This window comes from Oreochromis aureus, linkage group 2 (genome assembly GCF_013358895.1).
Source record: "Oreochromis aureus strain Israel breed Guangdong linkage group 2, ZZ_aureus, whole genome shotgun sequence".
In the NCBI taxonomy this organism is placed as follows: Eukaryota; Metazoa; Chordata; class Actinopteri; order Cichliformes; family Cichlidae; genus Oreochromis; species Oreochromis aureus.
In genome coordinates this window covers 20011914-20036205 of record NC_052943.1, presented here as the reverse complement: position 1 = coordinate 20036205, position 24292 = coordinate 20011914, and the positions used below count along the sequence as shown (strand labels likewise).

Genomic DNA, 24292 nt, shown 5'->3' with positions numbered 1-24292 from the left:
CTGTAACACGTTACTTAATAACGCATTAGTCCCTACACTGATCAGATCCAACACAATTACTATGTAAAAAACACTAGACCAGAAAATAAAAGGAAGAAAAAGGTTTTACAGGGTCGTCACTAATTTTGTTTTGAAAGATAAACCACTACTTAACTGAAGTGGAGTTGAGTTCTTTTAGGTATTAGGTACTCAAAACTACAGCATAACAAGAACTGCTATCTGTGAGGAAGTTAGCTGAAGTTTATACTTTAGCATTACTACTGATCTAGTAACTAGATTTGAAAATGCTCCAAGATTGTTAATGCCTTCTGTAAGAGAGATTACAATAGGGTTCAAATCCAGTCTAAGGCTGGGCTGATGGAGATTACCACAGATACAGACCAGAAATGCCCATGACCAAGCATCCTCATACCTGCTTGCTGTTAAGATTAAGTGACCAATGTCAGAAGTTATTTTTCTTTTAAACCAAAATATTAAGTGTGCAGTAATATCAATAAAAAATTATTCATTAGTGCTGAAACCAATAAACTGCATCTGCAATCCTAACATCATTGCTACAAAAATCATTGTTCAGGTTGTTATATTGTTTTATTTTGTTACATTACATCATACTTGCTGTTTCTCCAATAAAAATAAGAAAATTGCAAAACAAAACATTTCATGTTAATGATGAAGTATATAATTTATCAGCCTGTTTATTGTAAAATATACTATACTTGTTGTTGTTCCATGCACAAATTGTAATTTTTACAGTTTCAAAAAATGCAATCTAATGATTTAAACAAAAAGAAAATTCTCCACGAGTCTCTTTGCTCCACTTATTAATAACCAATATTAAGAAGCATTTAGAAGTAATTTATACCCTTTCCTCTATACAAATCAGGCGAGTGAGAGAAATGACAGCAGCGGTGGAAATGTGCTTTGGGATGATTAACAGTCCTCCTGATTCGAGGTGATGTCTTTGCCACAGTGTTGAACCCTCGGTTGCCATGTCTCATTATCCCCACCCTACTAATGGAAGGAGGAGACAAATAATTCATCTGCCCTGATGGTGACATAGTGCATACCAGGTCTCCCTGGGACAGACTGAGCAGCTTCTCAGCCAGAAGACCAAGAATTATAAAATCAGACCGACAGTAAAACGGTGATTTAGTTCACACTGCTGTATGGGGTCTTTCCTAATCAAACTATTACAATTACTAACATATGAAATGAATAACACCGATTAATTTACTGTGTTTTGGTTAATCTGGTGATAGGTGCATATCACAGAGGTTAAGATGCAATATATTGCAATGTTGTATAAGAAAGACAATTTTTAAAATCTAATTTTAGAAAGTATAAAGAACAAGCCACTTTGGTGTATGCAAACATTTTTCAGAATCAGAACAATGGTCTGCATTGACTTTTATCATAGTTCCTGTAATATTCAACATCACAGCACAACTTTTTGTGCCATCTAAATATCTAAACATCTAAAATTTGTCTGCATATGTAAAAAAATGTGATTTAGAATTGATATAGCATTTTATTCGCGAAGTACACTTTCGACATATTCCCAACTAGTCAATATTATTAGTCGATTCTCCCAAGTGTTGGACTGCAGGTAGACCTTACAGGCTCTACATTACAGAACCAGTTCTCCACCTGCTGTATGATCTAATTATAGTGGCCTCCCAACTTGCTTCAACCAGCCACGGTGCAACACAGTGAAGTTAGAGAACATTTCAGATCCTTCTTGGAGAAGCCCAATGGTACTGATGAGTATCACAACAGATATGTGTTTGTTGAGTGAGCCAGTAGCAAAGACCAGAGACAGGGAGGACCAGGGCCAGCTAGACCAGGAATGGAACTGAATGAGAGCAAGGAAATTTGACACCAATTAAGTTATAGACTGAGTCTGTCAGACAGAAAAAAAATGAAAAAACCCAAACAAAAACAGTACAAACAACAATGACTTCATTATATATAGTGGGCAGAAATATTGCATTGTAACAATGATTTCTGATACCTCCATTAGTCTGTAATGTTCTTCAATAACGTCAACATGTGAAAAATAATGATGGCCAGACAACTGAGTGTTCAAAAATACTTGTGCTTTAAATCAGCAGTCATGAGTACCTGAGAGTTGCTTGAAGAGACATTAACCATGAACCCTCAGCAGGGAGTTGGGAGATAAGTCTGGAATAAATTTAATCCATGGTGGTTTCAATTTATAACTCCAAGGACTTAAAGGATCTGCTGCAAAACTCTAGGTCTGATATACCATATAGCACTTTCAGAGGTCTTCCCTATGCAGGTCTGAACTGTTTTGATGACATGTAAAACACATGGAGGATATTATAGGCACATCAGTTAACATTTTAGCTGCATTTTTCATATATAAGTTTTATTTTGTTATTTTATTTTTACTATTAGAGGTTATGTGCAAAGTAGAGATATAGTACAATCTGCTGTGATACTGGACTGCACATATGCCTGTATGAAACTGCAAAGAAGCATCAACTGCAATAATTTATGCTGTTTCTTGTAGTTCACTGTTGAATTTTGCCAATCTGCCAAACACAGGCTTCAGAAGGAACAGCTGCTACCGAGGCAGGAAATAATGCTGAAACAAATAAATAATAAACTGGATGAAGATGCAGCAGCTGTGAAACCATCTATGTCAGAAGAACACACTGTAGGGGAGGAGGTTCAAAAAATTATATTGCACAAATTTTAAACAGATCTCTATCTAGATTTTATATTTTCAGATCATTACTGATAAATATGCAACTGCTGTTTTTATTTATTTAACCCTCTAGATGTTTTTGATACACCTGGATAAAGACCTGTAGTGGAAGCCAGCTAATCTCACAAGTTCAGTGTAACCAACACTGAAATCCAGCCTGTTACAAAAGCAAGAACAGAGTGTTATTGACTTGCTGTCTGGAATATTGCAGAGTCTGTGGATCAAAACAGTTCAAAACTGGACACAGATTCACAAAACTGTACAAACTGCTCTGCTGTCAGATATGTCCACTGGAATAATGGATGTAAGCGTTCACCACTTCACTTTGTCAAAGTAAAAGTCAAGATAAATGTGGCTCCCTCTTTTCAACAACTGATGTGTCAGAGCGTAAAGCAGAAAGAGGAAGACGCTTTAAAACGACCTCAGAATACAAAACATGGCCTCTCTAAATTGTACACTGTGAGAAAGAAGTTTAAGTGCTATCTTAAAGTTTAATAAAGACTGCAAACAAAGCAAAATAAAACAAAGATGAGTCTAAACCCTTAAATAACAATTAAATGAGCACTATGACAAAGTTCCGTTCATGCTTTTTTGGGGGGGGAGTATTTGTATGGATTTTGTAAACTTAAATGTTTTCCTCCTCAGTTGCCTGTAACAGCACTTTGACGGATTCTTATTTAAAGAATGTCAAATGGCTCTCCACAAGAATACAAAGAATGTGACATTTGCACTCACTACCAAGCTCCCTGCATCCACTACTAATGTCAACAAATGACAGGCTGGTAGCACAGCACAGGCACATAAGGACAGAAAGACAAAAACTGATGTGGCTCCAGATTGTGTTTTGCAAGTGAGGAAGCAAGCTAATGCTATACAGCTATCTGCTGATTTATAGTTAATTAAATAAATTATTTTAGCTCAAATTTGAAGATTTGCTGATCTCCCAGTACATTTGCCTCAAAGAGAAGGTTTGATTTTACGAAATTTAAGAAAAGACATTTCATCATGGAACCATTGAGCGTGGGAGAGGACGCTGCTGGATTTTCAGAGATGGAGTAGGTGTTGGCTTGCCAGTAATGAGCTGAATGATAAGCGCTCCAAATGAATGGTTTGTTCGACTGGGAGATAAGAGTGTCAAGTTTAAATGGAACATTTTTGACATTTTGCCATAGTAATGCTGCCAGAACTTGTAAACCAATGGACAGAGGTAGGACATATGAGAGAGGTTGCAATGTGAAGCATGAAATTTGGTTGATAATATTGGGAAAGATTTTTGTTCGGTTGCTTTCGAGAAGTGAGAAACTTGAACTGGATCATTTATTGTTCGAGCTAATTTCCAACTCTCCCTCCATTGCAGATTTAACCTTGGATGCTGAGGAATAAACAGATGAAAGGAGGCTACCGTACATCTCGGAGACAAATGTCTTTTGATGGAGGATCAGAGCACAGCAGAGATCACAGCATAGGAGTTCTTCTCAGAGCTGTTAAGGGACTATAGCAGGGGGCACGGGAAACAGTGACTTTGTGTAGTTTCTGATCTGAAAGTAGCAAAAGAGATGGGAGGGAGGTAGAGAGAACATAGAAGATAAAACTGTGAATTTGTTTCTTAAAAGATTTCAGGCCTCTATACCTGAGTATGTTCATGCCACTTTGAATAAGATGTAATTCACCATTTGCAACTTTTCAGATGGTATCCTCAAATAAACAGAATACCAATACACAAAAAAGCAGCTCAGTGATCTTGCACCAAGCAAATGCAATTCATCAGCTGTGTAATCGACTGTGTGAACAGCAAATAGTTAGCAGTGATTCTCGGTGGCTGACCTTTCGGGAATGATGACTTGCTAATGCAGTGTTATGTACCCAACTTAAGTATCAGACCTTCGTAAGCAAGAGATTATTCTATCTTTGTTCCCAAACCATTGCTGTGTGAAAACGGCATTGACTTGATAGAAGAAGGATGCACACGCTCTAAGTGCTTCTCTCCTCACACTGAGAAAGTTTCCACCACTGAATGAGCTCATTTATTTCCACAGCCTAAAAGACAATTGCCTCCTGAGCCCCGTGTCGGCTCGGTTGTTCTAAAGTATGTATGTGTGAGACTACATTCATATTTTTACATGTCATTGCATCAGCAGATCCTGTTCATAATAGTATTCTTGTATTCAGCAGTTTGTGCACCACCTGACAATTGAACAATTTAAACAAAGCCCAGAAATCTTGAAAGAAAAATAAAATAAAATAAAAAAAACTCTGATTCTTTTTGTAACAATAAAATAGTGACAGCATTTCAAACCTTAAATATTGAAACGTCATGAACTTTGTTATTGGGAAACACCTTTTTAATTGTGGCATGTGCTAAAGCTTCTATTTATGCACTAAAGTGTCAAGACTTCATTAATTAGGTCTTGGATTATTACCTCTTGTGAGGCAGGTCAGCATTTGTCAGAATGAACTGTCAGCTGTGGACAATGTGCTTCTAAGCAACACACCAAGACTCTAAAATGAAGTTAATTGAAGCCTGCAAAGAAGAGAGTGAAGGCTAGTAAAAAAATATAAAGTGCTTCCACCTTGTTATTTCCACTGTTCAAAATGCCATTAAGAAATGGGAGATATGTGAAAGTCAAGGCAAGACCTGGAAGCAAACTTCCTGCACAGCTTTATCACAAAACATCTAGTATAGAAAACAACATCTGGATATGACAGAGACATTTTCACCACAATGACGAACTCTCACTGTCTAATAAAAAACAAAAGGCATAAAAAAATCTTACATTTGACTGCAATTAGCAAAGATATATGTGAATAAAAACAGGCCAGTATTTAATGAAAAAGGGGACCACTGGCAAGCAATCATTCTACTTTAAGGTTTGTGGCAGGCTGTGATACAGGAAACACTGTACACTGTACAAATAAAGTGGAGAAGCAACACTAAGTATCGAAAGACATGTTCTGATTGAAAATGTCACGTAGTTAATCAAGAAAGTGAGAAAGTGAAGAGGCTGAGCAATAATTCGAAGCAGAGTTCAAAATCGGTCCTTGACTTCAACATCCTTGAACATTTTTGGGGACATCTTAAGCATGTTGCGCTACCAAGATGGTTTAAAATGTCTGAGTGTGAGATAAAAAAAAATACCTAATCCATTCCTTTTCTATTCCTTTCAGCCTATAACTGCTAGCATAGAGCGAGAGGTAGGGTGCTCACTAATTTTAGACTCACCAATTAAGCTAGCATTCATGTGGGAGGATTGTGGGAGGAAGTCGGAGTCCTTGGAGAACCAATGCAGGAGTTAGTTAGTAGTTACTGGTTGTTATATATCTTTGCCAGTCAACCTAATGACTATTCACAGCTCAAATATGTAGACAATGGTGTGCAAAGCCCTGCATAAGACCTACATAAAACCCCCCCGGTCCTGCCAGAGGGGTGAGCAAACTTGAGCCTATGTCACAGTTATTATACATTTTCCATTTACTTTTTTATGTAATGCCCAAAGTTGAATTTGTTGTGAATGAAGAAAATGTTACCTTTAATATTACATTCTCTAAAAGATAATATCAAAATATTAGAAATATGCCTGCAGTTCCTGTGCAGTGATCGTCTCTGTTGACTCAGCTCTGCGTGCAATTTTTACACCTGTGTTAAAATCTGTGTGCTTCACACATAGCAAAGATTTGCACAGTAAAATTCATTTGTCAAACATGTGGAGCTTGAAACTTGTGATGTGCTGGCTGCCTGCAGTGTCAGTCACTGTGTAAACCTACCAAACAGAAAACTTTAGCAGTGTTCGTTTATGAGGGCGTACTCTGGCAGAGCAGGGATTGGACAGTGTAGCTTCTGTTTCACACCGTCACCTTCTCTTTGTTCTCTTATGTCAGCACTGTCAAAAAGAAACGGGACAAATGTGCAAATTTCGTGAGGCAACGTTCACCAAAGCTGCAGTTAACATGAAAGCACAGCACATATTTGTGTTGCCTCTGGAATCTAATTCACTCTGACTCCATGGAAAGGGAAAGATTTTCAAGGACAGTGTGCGTGTTGGTGTGACCTGGCCTGTATCCCTCCTGTACAGTAGGTATGACTTAACCACCCACTCCCACTTTCCTATTTAGTAATATAAGTAATTATTTCATATTTACTTATTAAGATCCTGCCAAGGCAATTAGAACGCAATTTATACATTCAATAATCTGGTTCATTTGTACAATAATACTGAGAGAGCCCTGCATTAATGAGCCACACTGTGGCTTTAATCTGGCGGGGGCTAGACAGGAACCTCTGGAGATGTCTGGTGGTTTCTGGGACTGGGGTGCTGGCAGAGAAGCCTTTGGGTCCTGTGGGTTGCAAGGTGTGACCCTGGTGGATAGAGCTTGTTCTAAAACATTGCGTTCATGCTCGATCACCAGCTTAATGGCTTGTTCTCTGAGCAGGTTTTTGCAGCATGACAGGCAGATCATATGCTGATTAGACTGCTGGGTTTGTCACCGCCACAGGGAGGTGTTTAATCTGCCACATTGTTTAGATAAGAAGTATGTGTCAAAGAAAATTCTACAGTACATGACTGCCAATACCCAAGGTTTCTTAGAACAATATTAGAATATAACTAGATTTTTTTCCTTTATGCACTTCTTTTCTATCCATTCTTTCCTCTCACTCCCCCAACCAGTCACCAAACACGGTTGCTTCTCTGAGCCCATTTATGCTAGAGGTGTTTTCCTGTTAAAAGAGACGTCTTCCCCTCAACAATACCAGGTGGTTCCTCATATGGGGTCACTGGGGTTCTTCCTATAGAGTCCCAAACTTACACTATCAAGTGCTGTGAGGTGACAATGTGAATTGGCACTGTTTGAACTGAGTTCACTTCCCTTATGAGTGGTTTTAATTCTTTGGTTCACTGGTGTACGCAGGGTTTTTTGGCTCTCTGGGGACATGCCTATGTATCACAGCAAGTAGGTTTTGCTCACTTACAGTAAAAATAATCAGTCTGTGTTACCTTATTTGGATTTTCCTTCTCTGGAGCTAGATTCAGTAAAAATTGTGTGAAAGTGATCAAATTTGGGCAAATAATGTGCTGCTAGTAATGCAGTTCATGAGCAATTTATGATTTAAAATGGGTTCAGCACTCCCTACCTCATCCCTTTAGTTAGTTGCAAAGGCCTTTTATGCTTGAATGATTCAGTGTTAAGTGTTTAAAAAAGGACATTCCTCCTTAAAACAGTCAGGTACAAGGACCGAAGTGTACACATAAAACCTTCTTCTGAAAGACCTTCAGAACTGCTAGTAATCTATTCTGCAATACTTTAAAGAATAACTATAAAGTTTAACTACTTTTCAGAATAACCCATTTACTGACGGGATCATTGAGACAAAAAAGCCAGCCAATATCCAAAGAAGAGCATGTCTGCACATTTCAACAATTCGCTGTAACCATCTCCCATTTTCTCAACAAGAAATCCAACATTTGCTCAAGAGTTTTGCACAGTCCTATACGTATCTTCATTCAAAACAAAAACGAACCCTTTTTGACCTGTTGGTATCTCATTAAGGAACATATTAGACATAAGGTGTCCTCTTTTCCTGCATGAGCGGTGTTCTAACTAGGGCACAGCATGAGGTGTTTTAAGTCTTACCTCTCCTGGATTATCAGGGGAGACTTACCACACACTGCTGCAAAACGTTAAAAAAAGAAAATAAGAAGCATGAATCTGGTTATTTGGATTTGGGATGGATGTTTGGATAAGACGACAGAGGAGTTTAGTACCTGCAGGATAAAGAGATGAGGTTTGTCATGTCCCGCCTGTGGTGCTACTGCATGTGGCGATGGCTTTCATGCTAATTAAACTGCATGTAATTCTCATGATAATAATAGGTGAGAGGCGTTTAAGGAATAAAACTGCTTTATCTCTCCTCTGAGACTAGAAAAGGTCTTGGGGAAATATTAAGAATTGAAGGACTGAAGATGTCTGTCCTTATAAAAACATCTGCGAGAAGAGATAAGAATAAATGCAAAGTGTGGCGGTGTGTGGAGAAAAGCTGTAATGAGATGGAGAAGCCCCGTCTCCTAAAAGTTACATTCCCAATACAATTTATACAACAAATAAGTCTGGATGATTAATATGTTTTAAGGTATAAACATGGCACATATAGATGCAATGCATACATTTCCTGCACTAATAAATTGCAATCATTTTACCACCTAAATATTGTTATCAGTTATAATTAAACTCCACTAATCTGTAAGTATTATGAACTGGACAATGGTTATGAGCCACATCTGTGCTGTGACCTCTGAAACCCCATATGGGAATGTGTGTGTGTGTGTCTATGTGTGTGTGTTTCAAACACATGATTGGAGCTGTTCAATTTGTATCATCTGTAACACAAAGTGCGCGTTAGCATTCAGAGTGTGTAGGTCCAGTTTAGGGAGGAGAAACACTGCCTGTGAGTGACCCTGTGGAAATAATGACTACAGACTTGTTTTTGATTTGCAGTGGTTGCCACCCTGCTTTAAACTCGGGGCTGAAACACAGCTTGTGTGTGTATTTTTAATAAGACAAATGGCCTTAGACACTTTATGTAGTGTCACAGTTTCTGTATTCCTGTGGCTTTATTTGCTGTATTTTGGCATGGACTGCAACTTCTCCCCAGCATACACACTGTCTCCATAACACGCAATAATATAATCCTTCAAAAGGAGGGGGCATTACTGTTTTATGGACTTTTGAATGTAAGACTGCAAACTGTAATAAACAGAGTCATAGGATATTGCAGTGGATGTGTGTGGTCAGAGTCAAAAGAAGAACACAACAACAAAAGCAACAAGAAAATTAAATCCGGAAGCAAAACATGGTGAATTTAATTTGCTTTTTCAAGTTCGGTCCAGGAGTTCTGTGCTCGGTGGAATTACTGCAAGTTGTGGAACTAAATTGGCAAAAATGTTCTACTGTCCTGGCAGTGACAAGTTCAGTAACTATTAAATAACTATTGTATAAAACTATTGGCCTAGATAGAGTTTATTCAAAGAATAATACTAAAAATCTGTACTGTTGCTGAGAATGAGAATTTGCAAATGGTTTGCAAACTCTTAATCTGAGCCCAGAGATGTAAAAGTACCTATTTTGGGCTGCTTTATGTCAGGAAACATGATGTACTGGAGGAGACACCAGTCCCTTTGGATGTCCTTCCTGGTGAAACCCCAGAGTAAAAAAAATAAATACAAATCAAACATCAAACTACCTGCTATGGTTGTTCCATATGAATAAGTGAGCAGCTAAAAGTAACCAACTATTGGAAATAGAAAAAATATGAAGAGAACATTTTAAATCGGTTTGAAAAGCACATTTTTAGCTAACCCCTGTGACAATTTAGTTCACCATTTCCTCCAAACAAGCTCGCTGCAGGCATTAAAAAAACAAAAAAACAAAAAACATGACAGAAGTCAGGCACTAACTTCAAAATCTGGATTCTACTGGGTGACATCAGGGTGGAAATGTCTATCTATATGGGTGTAACCAGCTGCTTCCCAGTTACTCCACCTCTGCCATTATTCCACTGTTGCCTGAAAAGTTTTCCAGTAATAGCGCATCTGTTTTTCAGCCACACTAACTTCAGCCTGACATGTTTTTTGTGTGTGTGCATTTTACTGCACAGTGATGAAGGTTTGAAGGTTATTATTCTCTTTCAATATCCCAAGCCTCTGTGCCTCAAACATTCTCTATAATTGTTTATATTAAACATCACTATAGAAGATCTTACACCGCTGCTGCCAAACTGTATTTTTTTATTGATTTTTGCCTGTAGTTGAGTTTAGATACACAATAGAGACTGAAAAATATCAAAAAATATATAAAAACTGGGGAAATTTTCTTATTTGCAGAGTACAGTACAAACTCCAAGTGTTTAACAGCTACAGCTCCATAACGGTGCCACACTGTATGAGACATGAGAAGATATCCTACTTGTTTAACTTCATTTATTTTTTTTTATCAGTTTAAAATCTTCTTTTTGGTAAAAATGTCATGTCACACCACCAATTTCATTTTTCTCCAGACTTATTTAGCCAAAGAAACAGTAGTCAACATAACTCCAGCTGGGGGTACTCTTTACTTTGCTGGGCTGTTCGTGACTGCAAATAAAGCAAGCACATATCACTCAAAAGAAGCCACCAGTAAGAAAGTGGTCTAGGTGTAAGAAAATGTAAACCAATGTTTATTTACACGCTTGGAAACTGTGTCCAGACTCATGCTGAACTTTAAATTAATCATTGTGACTGAAAAAAAATACAGACAGTTTTTCTTCATTTTCCAGCCATCTTTCAGATTAAGTGTCAAATGTTATTCTGCCACTGGGGCCTCTGGCATCTGAAGATATCTGGATTGTGTGACAAGTATTTGCCCCCACCTGATTCCAAGCCACCTCTACAACCTGCTGCACTACTTAGTGACACAACTATAAAACTGCTGGAAGCCTCAGCTACTGAACTGTAGTTATTGATTGTTCAGGGACCACTGAAGACCTGAGGTAGGTAATTGCATGATGGTCCCATGTGCCTGCAGGGACAGGCAGAGGCTAGGAAAGAAATGGTCACATTGTGTCCTTAATGAACACCAGCAGGATGCCGCGCAACTTTGATAGCACGGAGAGGTGCCGTGCTGGACCTGCCTGCTTTGATAAGAGATTCAAAGAGCATATCCTGAATGTTTATTGGACCAAATAGAGTAAGACGTGGGTTTATCTTTCAGCAAGCAGTGAGACTTCAAACCTGGGTCACTGCCTTCAGGAAGAGAAATTAGATTTGAAGTGATATCAGCGGAGGATTTTGTTGCTGCAGGATGACAGAATACTCCAAAGATAATTGAATTTGGCATCTTCTCAAAGGTTGTCAAAGTGCTGTCAAAAAGCTGCACTTCGAGCATATGACACTACACTTAGTGTAACTTTGGTTTGTGTAGCAGTGCCTATGCCAAAAAAGAAGAGCCTGTGGCACAGGAGGAGATGCTCGAGCCAAAAACACGCTTATACAATACAGTCACATGACAGCAGTGACCCCATACAGGGAGCGATGTACAGAGCAGGCAGGGAGCTGTAAACTGTGGGAAATGGTCAACAAGTTGGTCACTAAACAATCATTTACTCGTGCAAATACAACCTTTAAAGCTATGCCAGTTGAAACGCTAATTAATCCAAGAGACAAGCAGCCAGGAATGCAGTGCTTTGTGTTTCGGGAGCCAAATGAGCAAACAGCTCAGTGCAAATGAATGAATGTTTTGCTTGCTTCATCTTTTTGACTTCATTCTTAATGACATCTAGTAAAAGACACAGAGGTTCTTTTTTTTTAGCTTCTTTCCTGCTAAGGAAACAGTTTTTGCACAGTTCACCGTTTTGCCATAACAAGCAGATTAGCTTTGTCCACAGGGTGATTTTTCTTTCAAGTAATCTGCTTTGAAGGTAAAGAGAGGCAAGGCAAACTGCCACCCCTGCATTGTCTCTGTAGATATGAGGGGTTTTGTGGCCTTTGTCTCATAAAAATGCTGAGCGAGTTAATGGGAAGTGTCTTCCTGGGGGCTGAAGGTGGCCCGTCCTGTCTCAAGGACTGGTCATACTGAGAGCTCGTCATTTACTTAGACCTTGAATTATGCTTTTAGTTCAGCAGTGACCACCATCATTAAGCAGAGGCTAAGTGATTAACCTCTATTATAAAATCTGCTGTAGCAGACATGGCTGTTATGAGTGATCTGTGGTTCTACTTAATCTACGTTAAGGCTGCTTGAACTTTCCGGAACAGTTTTTAAACATTATTTAACTTTGCCTGATATCCACAAAAGTGCAAGAGCTGTCCGACTGCCAGCACCCCACCTCACCCCAGCAATGACATTTATCACATGTATCATCTAATAGTTAGTTTTTGAGACCAAAAATAATGAATTTATTCATTATAAAAATGTTTTGTTTTGTAATTAAAAAAAAAAAAATACTATTGTCGATCCTGGTTTTCATTAACCAATTCCAGTCCCATTAAATATTTTTTGGGGCGACTGAATCCTGTGAGAACAGGAATAGCAGTGCAGGAGAAACATTTGTTATACTTAGATGTCATTACAACAGAAAAAAAAAGATTTCTGTCTGTGCTGAAAGGACCTACTGTAAATCACACAAGTTTATTATATAATGAGATTATTCCATTATTTATAGAAAATATGACAAAAAAGAAACTAATAAATAACTGTATATAAGCGAAATTATTATTTTTTGGTCAAATTATAATATTTCAAAATAAAAGTTTGTTTCAGAAACAAACTCCTGATAACTAAAAAGAACAATTTCACTTGTTTTAAAATATCAGCATATGCGCACTAGTAACACAATATTAGTATTTCTAAATATCAGCTTTGTCAAATATCACAATACCTCCATCTACACATCTTCATTTTGTCCACATTATCTGAAGCATCCTGAGTCAAACACACAGCAGGAAAATAATATGAGGACTCTCTTTAAAATAATTTTTAGACAGACTCGGATGTTGAGTTGTTAGCAAATAGAGAGGCAAGATCTCTACAGAAATTCCCTTAGTTGTGCTTTTAAGGATTGTTCAGGAGTAAGAGCAGGTCATTGATTCTACCGATAAGAAGGTTGTTGGTTCGATCCCTGGCTTCTCCAGTCCACGTTGAAGAGTCTTTTGTGATAAAATACAGACTAGACAGTGTGTGTGTATTAGCTTGTAGTGTTGTTTCTTGCAGTTTGACTTCCCTTGGTGCAAAATTATAATTGACCTGGAATTGTCAGCATGCTGCATAATCCAGTTTCCACGCGCTTGGTCCATCTTGGCTGAAGTCATTCCAGCTGCATCCCTTATAAGCTGTGTAGAGGCTGTGTATTTTCATTCATTTTGGACTTGCCGTTAACACTAACTACAAGATTTAATTTGCCTTTTCCATGGCCAGAAGCTCAAGCTTTTGTGCTCACGCTGTTTTACATCAGGTATATTTAATTTCTCTAGTCCACGATCAAAGATCTCTAATTTGTCTCGTGGGGCTTTTTGCCCAAGTCAATAACAATCCAAGTCAAAACTGATCATTTTAGCAAAACAAACAATATAATTTCAGCAATACTAGAACAAAGTCACAGTTTACAATTTGTTTTGACTGCAGCCAAGAATAGAAGCCTCACTAAATTAGTTGGCAAAGTCCATGATTAAAATCAGGTTTAATCTATATAGAGGCTACCCCTACGTTAGACGATATGAAAGTAAAAGTTCAAGAACTGGGCAGGCCTCCAGCTGAGATGATTATCAGCTTCAGCTGGTCTGTTCACATAACTTTAATCAGCAACTCTCCCTTCAGTATTTTAAACTACATTTGGACAATTACTCGAGATACTAAAATAACAGACATATTAAAAAAAATCACTGAGGCTTTGATAACTAGAATATAGCTGCACTACCAGAGAGAAAAAAGATAAAAAGATACTTCCAAACTGGAAAATGCTTGTTAACAAGGGAAATACTATAATACCTCAAAGCTTACAAAGAAGGCCTGAACTCTGGTTTGTGCCCCAGAATATCAATTTATCACTGACCCCGACAGTGCACACGCTCTGATGTCAGCAGGCGAGACAGATGGACTCTGAGAGTGGGGGATGTTTGACTGAAGTAAACTAACCTGCGATCTGGGATTTGATGGTTGAAAGGACTGTTGGCTCGAATCAGTCAGGAGAGAAGTTAACAGAGGCATGAGCTGCAGGAGTAATAGAGTGGAAAATGTGAGTAGTTGACTACTGAACCACTGTGTTCAACAGAAACCCTCCACAACGAGCTGAAGTTTCTCTGCCTTTAAAACAGAAGTGAAGCCATGTCATTTTTGTTTGTTATTTTTAATCAATCAATAATCAGAACATTTGCCTCTAGGGGGGCTTTACAGTCTGTTCAGGATACAGCTTCTTCTCTCTTTAAATCGTCCAAAATGAGACTGAAGGATGGCCGCTTCTCAAAATTAATTTTCTACACAAAACAACCCAGCATCGTTTTTATTGTGCTGTTAATCCTTATCCTGCTTCTTACAGATTATCAATCCCTGCCTTTAAATAGAAGTTTAGACTCTAATCTATGTACGAGTATCTCCCCATAAAGCCTTTTTAAGCATTTTTCAAAGGGAATCGTAGACCAAAAGTGATTGCATTTTTAAAAACTGTTCATCTATGTGCTTATGTACAAATTAAATTTTTTTGCTTGTTTGTTTGGTTTTTTGTTTTTTTTTTACAAATCAGTGTTACTAGATTGGATTATCGAATAGAGAAGGACGCTCAGAAGTGACTAGTCCATTTTTTATAAAATAAATCCAATTAAAATGCACAAAGTACAAAAACAAAACAAAACAAAAACAAAAACAGAAAACTATTGTCATTTTGAGTTGCAAAATCATTTTTAGTTTTTTTTTTTTTTTTTTTTTACAAATATTCCCTTTAAAAGTCATAGTTTATAAATTTGTTTAGGCTCTCTGCCATCAAATGCAGATAATGTTATGCAAAATAGTAAGCAAGTAAGTCCACATCTGATACATTTAACTGGCATGCATACCTCTCTGAATGCCCAGGGGATCATTAGTTCCCTGAGAGATAAACCAATCTCAGCAGAACACAGTGTCCTTACAGCTGATCTACAATAATAAAGAGCCAGCTTTTACAGATTGTGCTGTACTATATTAGAGAATTAAAATCTACCAAAGCTGGTGATGGAAAGAAACAGTAAAAGGAGAGCAACTATATTTTCTAATTATGTGGGCAAAGTTAGCAACGATTTTTTATACCTGCCCTTTTTATGTGCTGCGACCACTTAACGGAAATTAAACTTAATGTTTTAAAATGAGGCCAAAATAAGCCATTTCAAAATGTCTCCCAAGTGACAAGGCTAATGTCTGAATTATTAACCTTCTATGTCAGTGTTTCCCAACCTTTTGGAGTCACAGCACATATTTCACATTAGAAAAACCACAAGGCACACCACCAAACAAAAATGTCACAAAAAGCAAATTGATAATTTTCGCCGTGCACCGGGTATAGTGGAATTGGCTCGGTTTGTCCCCAGTTTTTGATTTCTTCTGAACACTACTCATGCTAGGGTCTTCAACTGGGTCGGGATTTTCTCCACCACTCAGGTCAGATTGACTACTTTTTCTTCTCAAATATTTATCTATTGCTATTACGCACTGGGGTGTCTCACAGGCAGCATGACTATTATGTAATTTCTTCTTCGCCTTCTTCTGTTTTACTGGCAGTTGGCAGCCCATTTAATTAGAGCAAGTAGTTGTACTGCCCCCTAGTGGAAGAGAATGTGTCACAGCATAGTCGTGGGGAAAAACTGTTCTATGTAACCCGATATGCAACATGTCAGGTCAAAGCAGCCAGCAGCAGCTGAATGGCGCAGAAGGTTGCGGCATAGGGTTAAGAAATGTTTCTGTTGTGTTGCAAGTTAAAACGTCGATTTCCCGCTGAAGCGCAATTCATGCATTACTACTGGGAGAACTTTTAGCATACCAAAGTCCTCTAAGTCCTGTAAGGTCTCTGGTATCGCTTGGTTCATGTTTACTTTCTGTTGTACCTGCTCCTGGCACAGTCCCAGAGCAGTTTAAATGGTTTCATCCAACATTCTTTTTGAATGTGTGTGAATGCAAATGACGGTCAGTAGAGAGGACCTGTAATCACTCATCTTCCTCCTTCCCGGTGTTTGGTTGCTAGTCTATTCTTTAAATCACTTCCATTTTCCCACGCTGTCAAACACAATGCTGCCATCATTATTCTAGTCCAGTCATTTTCTTGCTCACCCTGTGTGAGCCCTGTGCTTTAAATGACAGAGTTCTTCTGACATTTCATCTTTCAGACTCTCATTCGTGTAACCCGCCTCACCCTGGTCAGTCAGATCCCCATCCAAGCCTCCAAATTCATCTTCACCACCACCAGCTGTGTCTAGACTCCAGGGGGTCCTGGTCTAATTTCTATCACCGTTAGGATTTTGTTCTGCTTTGATGGCTCATCAGAGTCTAATCACTAAGTAGCTTAATTGAATAATGTATCTTAACAAATCATGTTCATTAATTTTCTAAATGATCTCTCCTTATTATCGCTCCAGTCTACTTTATGTGAATTAAGCTTGTTAGATCTGTACACCTGTATGTTCTTTCTCACTCTTTATTACAACATCTGTGAATTAGTAACCAAGCTAGCTAACCATTATGCTAACTGTCAAGCTAACACAACATTCAGGGAAGCTACTGCTGAGCTAGCTCTAATGAATGCTTAGGAGAATTCCATAGTGTCTTTGTCCAAAATGAGCCAATCTTAATGGCTGTGAAACACATGATTCAACACTGCTCAACTGAAAACTCTGGCTTGTATATTTTCCCATTAATGTTGTATTTTTTTATTGTATTAAAATCCAGGTAAATGCATTTTTATTATTCTTTAACTTATTCTTATACTTTTCTTCAATGAGCCAGAGGTGTCAGTCATGGATTACGCTATGAACGAAGTTGTTAAGTCTTGTAACACTACTCATGCATAGAGAATGCAGTTTATATCTTACACTTTAGGGCAAAGTCACCAAACTATGAACTGTTTTGAATGTGACTTGAATGGTGATGCGATTATTAAGTTAACTATTAATCATTTGTTGGACAATGACACAAATGTTGTAGTTTTGCCTCAGAACACCACCACAGTGGATTTTAAACCAAACAATTAATATGTACTTTATTAATAAAGTGTAGAGGTTCAGCTTTAATTCAAAGGGTTTTATAAAAAACAATTTTATGCATAGATTCACTGTCAGCATGGGTTAGTGAGCAAAGCTAGTGGGTATGCTGTAAGGTAAAAAATATATTGAGTTTTTAGTTAAAATTTCATTTGCTTTGTCATATTCTAACATAACTGAAAAGTATGCAACTTTTCCAAACTTCGCTGCGGGCACGCTCTCTCACACACACACACACACACACACACACACACACACACACACACACACACACACACACACACACACACACACACACACACACACACACACACACACACACACACACACACACACACACGCCCCCCCCCCGAAATGTTCAGCAAGACACAATATTAAACACAATTATGCACACTATTTTAACACAGGGACCACAATAAATTAAACCTCTAGTCTGTGACAGTGTGTCAGAGTGTACATAATGCACACAGGTGAGTACATTCATTATGAAACTATTAAAGATTATGTCAGTCTTGCAACTACCAAAGGGTCTTAAGACACCACAGTTAAGACCTACAACAGGTCTTTTTGCACACATCCTATCAAATTTTGCATGTTTTATCTGGCCCCAAAAGTCTAATTTGCACAGCACACAACACTGCAGCAAGGCCAGTAGTGTCAAATTACTCATTGATAATAATGTTAAACTGCCTGGCTGCAGCTCATTATAGTCCAAAGCATTACCTTCATCCAGGTGCAGATATAATATTCCAAATGTGACTTGGCACTGAGAGGTTTAGTCAATTTCTTCATGATGGGCACTGAAGAAATTGTTCAGAGTATTCAATATGTCTGTGAGGGCATTCATCAGGGACAGGTGTGTGAGTCTCTTCTACTTCATGCTGGACCATAACCACATAACTACCTCAACTAAAGTTACAGTTATGGTTCTTTTCTGTTTTATTCAAATAAGAGCTTCAAAATATCTCTGGAAGAAGCTGCCTGAGATGCTATAAAGTACAAAACTTGCTGCTAGTAATAAGCTTAAGGAGGACTTTGATAGTCATCATTTTACTCTGTGTACAACATGTTTTCTACAATACATCTCGCTACCTTTTTTTTGTTAACAGTGCTATAATCCAGATTTTATGTTGTATGACAAATATTATTGAGCACTTAGAGTCTTTCACAAAGTTAAATAAGTGCTTTTCCTTTAAACCTAAAATTCACTCACAGACCCCAGTGCATCAGGGGCAACTTGTTTCAGTATCTTTGACATGTAGACTAGAGGAACTGGGGATTGAACTATCAACCTTCTGATTACTATCCGCTCTACTTAACATGCAGCCTCAATCATGCAGCTCTGTAAGGGAAATGTAACATAAAGTAGCTTCTGTTCGGTAGCACTTTGGAAGAGTTCAAGGTTGCTTGTACCAAAGAGGCACTGCAGTACAGAGGCTTAAATGACCCAAAAGTCTTTGCATCAGACACTGAAATCCTCACTGACAGGAAATAGAACACTGCAAGCAAGGGAGCTGGAGACAGCAGAAGTGAGGCCGAAGGCAGGTGGAAACTGTGGCAGCAGGAAGATCAGGCTCGGCCAGGTTTCCGGTTCAACGGTACAGCAAGAGGTAGGTAAAGAAAGAACACTCTTTATCCTTCGAGAAGTAAGAGCAGGACTGAATGAGACATGACCGAGCAGAATGGCCAGCAGGAGGCTTGGATGAGGTAGGAGAGTGCAAGTGAATGCAGGCTTACCTGGACTGACATCTGGCAAACAGAGCTCCAATGTATTAAATTCTTCACACAAGCTGTGTACCCAGCCTATCAAACCTCCAGCTGTGGGGTACCTCTGAAACACCTTCCTGCCCTCTTTACTCTAGGAAAGGTATGCTCGAGCAGATATTGAGCAGCTGCTGGAAGACCATAGGCGGTGAGCATAGGTGGTGCCATGGCTAGGTGCTGAAGGCAGTGACAGGGCGCATCATCTCATCAGTAACAACAAGCAGGCATCACTACCTTCCCCAGAAAGCAGACTTATTTATTTTTATTGAGGCAGGAGAGTAGGCAGAATAAAACACCTGCATGCATGTTCTCCACCTCACTGGCATCTTACTGGAAGCTAATGGTCAGTCTGAGCAAGCAAATCAAGTTTGTGGCACACATCGCAGTTACAGCATTGTGAGCAGTCATTGTTAATCTGTCAGAGGTCTCGAAACAACTTGCCCTAATTGAATTGACTGTGCCCTGGGAAGATCACACGGGCTATGCTTTTGAAAGGAAGTGGGCAAAGTACCAGGGACTTGGTTTGGCAAGCAAAATGCCATCGTGCTGAGGTAGCCTACAGAGGATTCACTGGTCTCTCACTCCACAGAGCTGGGTGTGAGGGAACCTCAAAGGCATCTAAGGCATCAGGACTGCAAAACAGGCATCAGAGAGCTTCCAGATGGCTGTGGATAAGAGGGGTAGGCCAAGGCTTAAAGCTTCTAGGATGATAGTTAAGATTTAACCAAACCTGACCTGGGCGCTCAGGTGAGGACGTATGATGTTACAAGAGCCAAAATACCCAGTGAATCTAGAAAAGATCACTGATGAGGCATCTCAAGACATCTGCAGAATGTATTTTCATGTGTCCTCTACCATTTTTGATTTTATTAATCCACACTGTGCAGAGTTACCCATCTGCCTACCCTTGAAAAGTTTACCAATTCAAATGTAATCATATAAAAATTATTAAAAATCTAGACTTTAATGACAGATAACAATTCATAAGACAGACAAAGAAACATATTTATTAAGCTTTTTTTTGTCATATTTGGGTTTCTTCCCCACGTTTTTTTTTTTAAAATTAACATCAAAAGACTAGATATACAGATTTTAGATGTAAGAGTAGTAACCATGAACCAAACATTCATTTTCATGTAAGATTTTATCTGTATTTTGGAAACAAATCCCACACAGTTCAGATTAAACCTTTAAAGCAAAGGTTAAGTTCAGCCACAATTCTGAAGCTAAAGTCTGATACAGTATAGCTGAAAATGTTTTGAGGCAGTCAGTTAATATCCTTTGGAAAAGCAAATGAGGCAAAGTAACAACCATGTTAAGATGATCTCGATGTGCGATCCAGCCCACAGTCAGGGGAGACTATTATGTGCGGTTAAATGGTTTTGATAGATTTCCTCTCGCTCTCCACCTCTCATTTCAGAGATTTCAGGAGGTGCACGGGTGCACGTGCATGAAAGCCGGAGCACTCGTACAGGCACCCTGAACCATTAACAGACACACAGAGACACCTGGGAGTCTCAGCTCTGTGCAGAAAGAAAAAGCATGTTATTATCCTAAAAATGGCATAAGCAAATCTAAACCACATGATAAGATCCAACTGGACAAGTGTGGAAATTTCAAACGCTGCCATTACATTAAAAAAGCTTAGTTGAAACGAGGCTGGCAGTATACACCAAGATGTGCATTTTTTATAAGTTATGGCTTTTTTGATTCTTATAATAACTTTACAGTATATTTGTCAATAATTTAGCTCACCTGAGAGTTTCAGGTCATAAGACTATTGGTTTTTTCTTATACAGGCAGAGACTCAAGGCCCTCATGATGAAAAATTGGATATAATTGTGCTGGCCAGTGTATCCACTCTCATAATGTGCTCTATCCTTGACACCTGATCTATGATATTCTCTGATGGGAGAGCCCGCGCAAGGACCTAATAAATCATACTCATCATTTCCCAAAGACACATAAAGTTAGAGGCCTCCGAGGGTTGACGACATGCTCCCTCTGGCCTTTGCTACAGTGCAAAGATGCACAACCTTAATGAGGTTTTTGAACTGGGTTTCTGAACCTTTTTGTTACATGTCTGTTACAGACAACAATCTCTACCTTTCTGTCGTTATTGCTGATACTGGTAAATAATTAAAATGTGTTAAATCTATCATTTTTTAATACTGAGTGATGACTTAAGATTTTCTTTCTACAATGTTTCTAAAATACACCAAATCAGTAAGCAATCATCCATGAGCACTAGTTTTACAATCTTAGACCCACAGGCTTCTTCGTTACGCAGTTAACTTCCAGCAGTCAAAGTTAATTATCGCCGGAAGCGTAAAACTATGTGCACACCGCATTTGTTCTGTCCCTTCATCTCTGCCCAAACAGGAACACTGTGCCTCGTCTCCTCACTGACAGTATGAGGTAACCACAAAGGAAGACTACTTTACTTATGGCAGCCTTTTAACATAAGGCGGTACAATAATTGGCTTTAATGTCTATTTAACATTTAATTATTTTCACAGAACACAGTCCTGATTATTTTACGTTTGTATTTTAAGTCCTGGTGTGTTTTCTGCTGCATCATCAACTCAATTTCTCCTGAAACTGAGCTGCAGGTGAGTGCATTCAAGTGACTAAGAAAAAAACACTAAACTTGAAGTGGATGCACTGTATTGGTAGCTTGAAACATAGACTCACCCTTTTCCATCTCTTTTCTCATTCTGTCATGTTTTTACATATTTTGAATCACCCTGTTTGATAAAAATGATTTTGGGAAATATTCAGTATCATTCTAGAAACTGCAATAAAAACAGGCATTTGTTCTAAGTAGAGGGGTTAATAAAACCGATATTCCTGTTGTGTTCAGAATTTTCTGACTATTTATTAATCTTCTGTCTGCAGGCTGTCTGTACCAACAGATGTGGGGAAAAAGGCCCTGGAGGAAATTCTCCATCCTGACTGAATTACAGCACCTGCTGTATTTGAGATGGACGTTATTTGTCAGGAGAAAAGGTCTATGCGCTGCCAAAAAATGCCTCCAACTCATTTGTGCCGTCATGACTCACAAACTGACCCAACACTGTGGTCAAAGAAAAACCAAGGAGGGATGAATGTCTTCCCACTGGCTAGTCTTTGCATGAGATTAACTTGTTCAGGCTGCCATCTGGTAAATTGTTATTTCCCATACGCTGCTCGACGACTACAGACTACGACCTTCATCCCAGAATCCCAGCTGAATCGTGCCTGCACCTGTAATCCATACGTATAGTGTGGCCTGCTGAGAATGGATGGCATGAGCAGAGGAGTGCTTTTCACCTCATTGCACGATCTATTTAAAAACCAGAGAGCAGATGCTCCAGCAGGCTGATTAAATGATGGCTGATGTCCTCAGCCAATGTGCCTCCCTCCCATGACAAGGCACCAGAGCCACTGAGGGTTGCCACAAAGCAAAATTCATCTTAAATTCTGCCCGGCTTGGTCTCCATGTGTGGGGGATAGTTTTAGCAGCTACACTGAGGACTAATGGTTCATACTTTGTGGACCCATCTGTCTGTCAAATATGATTTCTCAATTAATGCATTCAATTTACTTCCTTTTTTTGAGGAGCAATTAAAACAAAGTATTTCTTCTGACTGTGAGAGAATATAATATTAATTCTAAACATGTTTTGCTTACAATAGTGCCAAATTTCTCTTATTTAGTTGTTTGGAAAGTCTGTTCTATTTCAATTAGTCCAGAGTGTGATTTGATGGTATGCTGCTCATTTAGTCACTCACGTTGAAATCTATAAGCAGCCTGTGACAGACGGACAGACAGACCTATCTATCTAGTTAGTAGTGATCAGTTAGTGTATTTTCATACATTCCCGATCAATAAATACTTCCATGATGACTTTATACTAAATTTCAAACGCTACCATGCTAACAAGCTAAAATCTAATTTAAAATCTTGGACAATTTTGGACCTTATACAAAAAACATTAGGTGGGTTTTGGCCATTTTAGCTGCATAAGACAAAATTTGTACGATTTAAGTGGATAAGCAATTGATATGACCTTGCACTGTTAAAAAAATGCAATGGTATTCTTGTGAAAACAATTAAAATATTAAATTACTGCCAAACACTTAGTAAATCCCAGATTTTCACATGAATGCACACTGAGCTTCACTCCAAAGAAAGACATTAATAATAAGTTCCCGATGTGTAGCTTTAAGATCTTAAAAGCTTAGTGACACAAAGTGCTGCCGGAGTAACATCACAGACGTGAACATCGAGCTGAAGTGATTAAAAAGCTGTTCTGTCTTCATCTCCCCAGAAACAGAAGTTTCTGAAGGAAAATCTCATTATTGTTTCCATTATGAGACACCAAAGCAGATGCTTCTTTGTGGAAATTATTGCCATTTAGAAAACTGGTTTTAATGGATAGACTGTCATCACTTCAGAGCAACTCTTTAGAGCACGATGGGAACAAGGCGGAGTGACAAACTCAATTAATCACACTCTGGCTTGTTCACCGCAGGCTCAAGATGGTGGCTTTGTACCTGGATGCTCGTTATAGCTTGCATCTTGATGTATGAAATGGAAACACTACCCTAAATGTTTAGGCCTTTGTTTATAGCTCCTCTGCGTTTAGCCATTCATCACGTTAATTGACTCACCACTTTGTTGTGCTGATTTGTGTTTTTAAAATCCATTTTCCATGTCATACCTGAGCTACTTTAATAACATCCTGACTTGCAGTTTATAATGACAGAAAACACACTTTTTAAGGCATAGGAAGCTCAGGAAATTACTGGAAACAAAACAATTACACAACAGACTTGACAGCTAATGGCAATGCAATTTTATGGATGATTAATGTACAAATACAAAATGAAACAACCTTTGTCACCTTAATGGCTGCCTGTGTCTCCCTTTTTTCACAAAGTAAGGCAATACAAAACTTGCAGCAGACAAAAATAAATCTGTTAAATCTTCTGTTGTTTCAAAAGAGAAATAAAAGAAATAAAATAAAATTAGCACTCCCGCTCACTCCCACAAAATAGAAATAGTTTCAATT

General features: G+C 38.5%; 1 long non-coding RNA gene across 2 annotated transcripts in view; it reads right to left on the bottom strand.

Annotated features, from left to right (window-relative positions):
• Positions 1-1351: 1351 nt before the first annotated feature.
• The window catches only part of LOC120442994, an 81527-nt gene continuing 58586 nt past the window's right edge, over positions 1352-24292 (bottom strand). The window contains exons 2-4 of one of the 2 annotated variants that reach the window (XR_005615047.1): positions 6494-6609; positions 2122-4269; positions 1352-1852 (exon numbers count right to left, since the gene is read on the bottom strand). This is a non-coding gene — a long non-coding RNA (uncharacterized LOC120442994). Of the gene's footprint in view, positions 4270-6493; positions 6610-24292 lie in introns of both variants that reach the window. The other variant, XR_005615046.1, reaches the window with a different exon arrangement.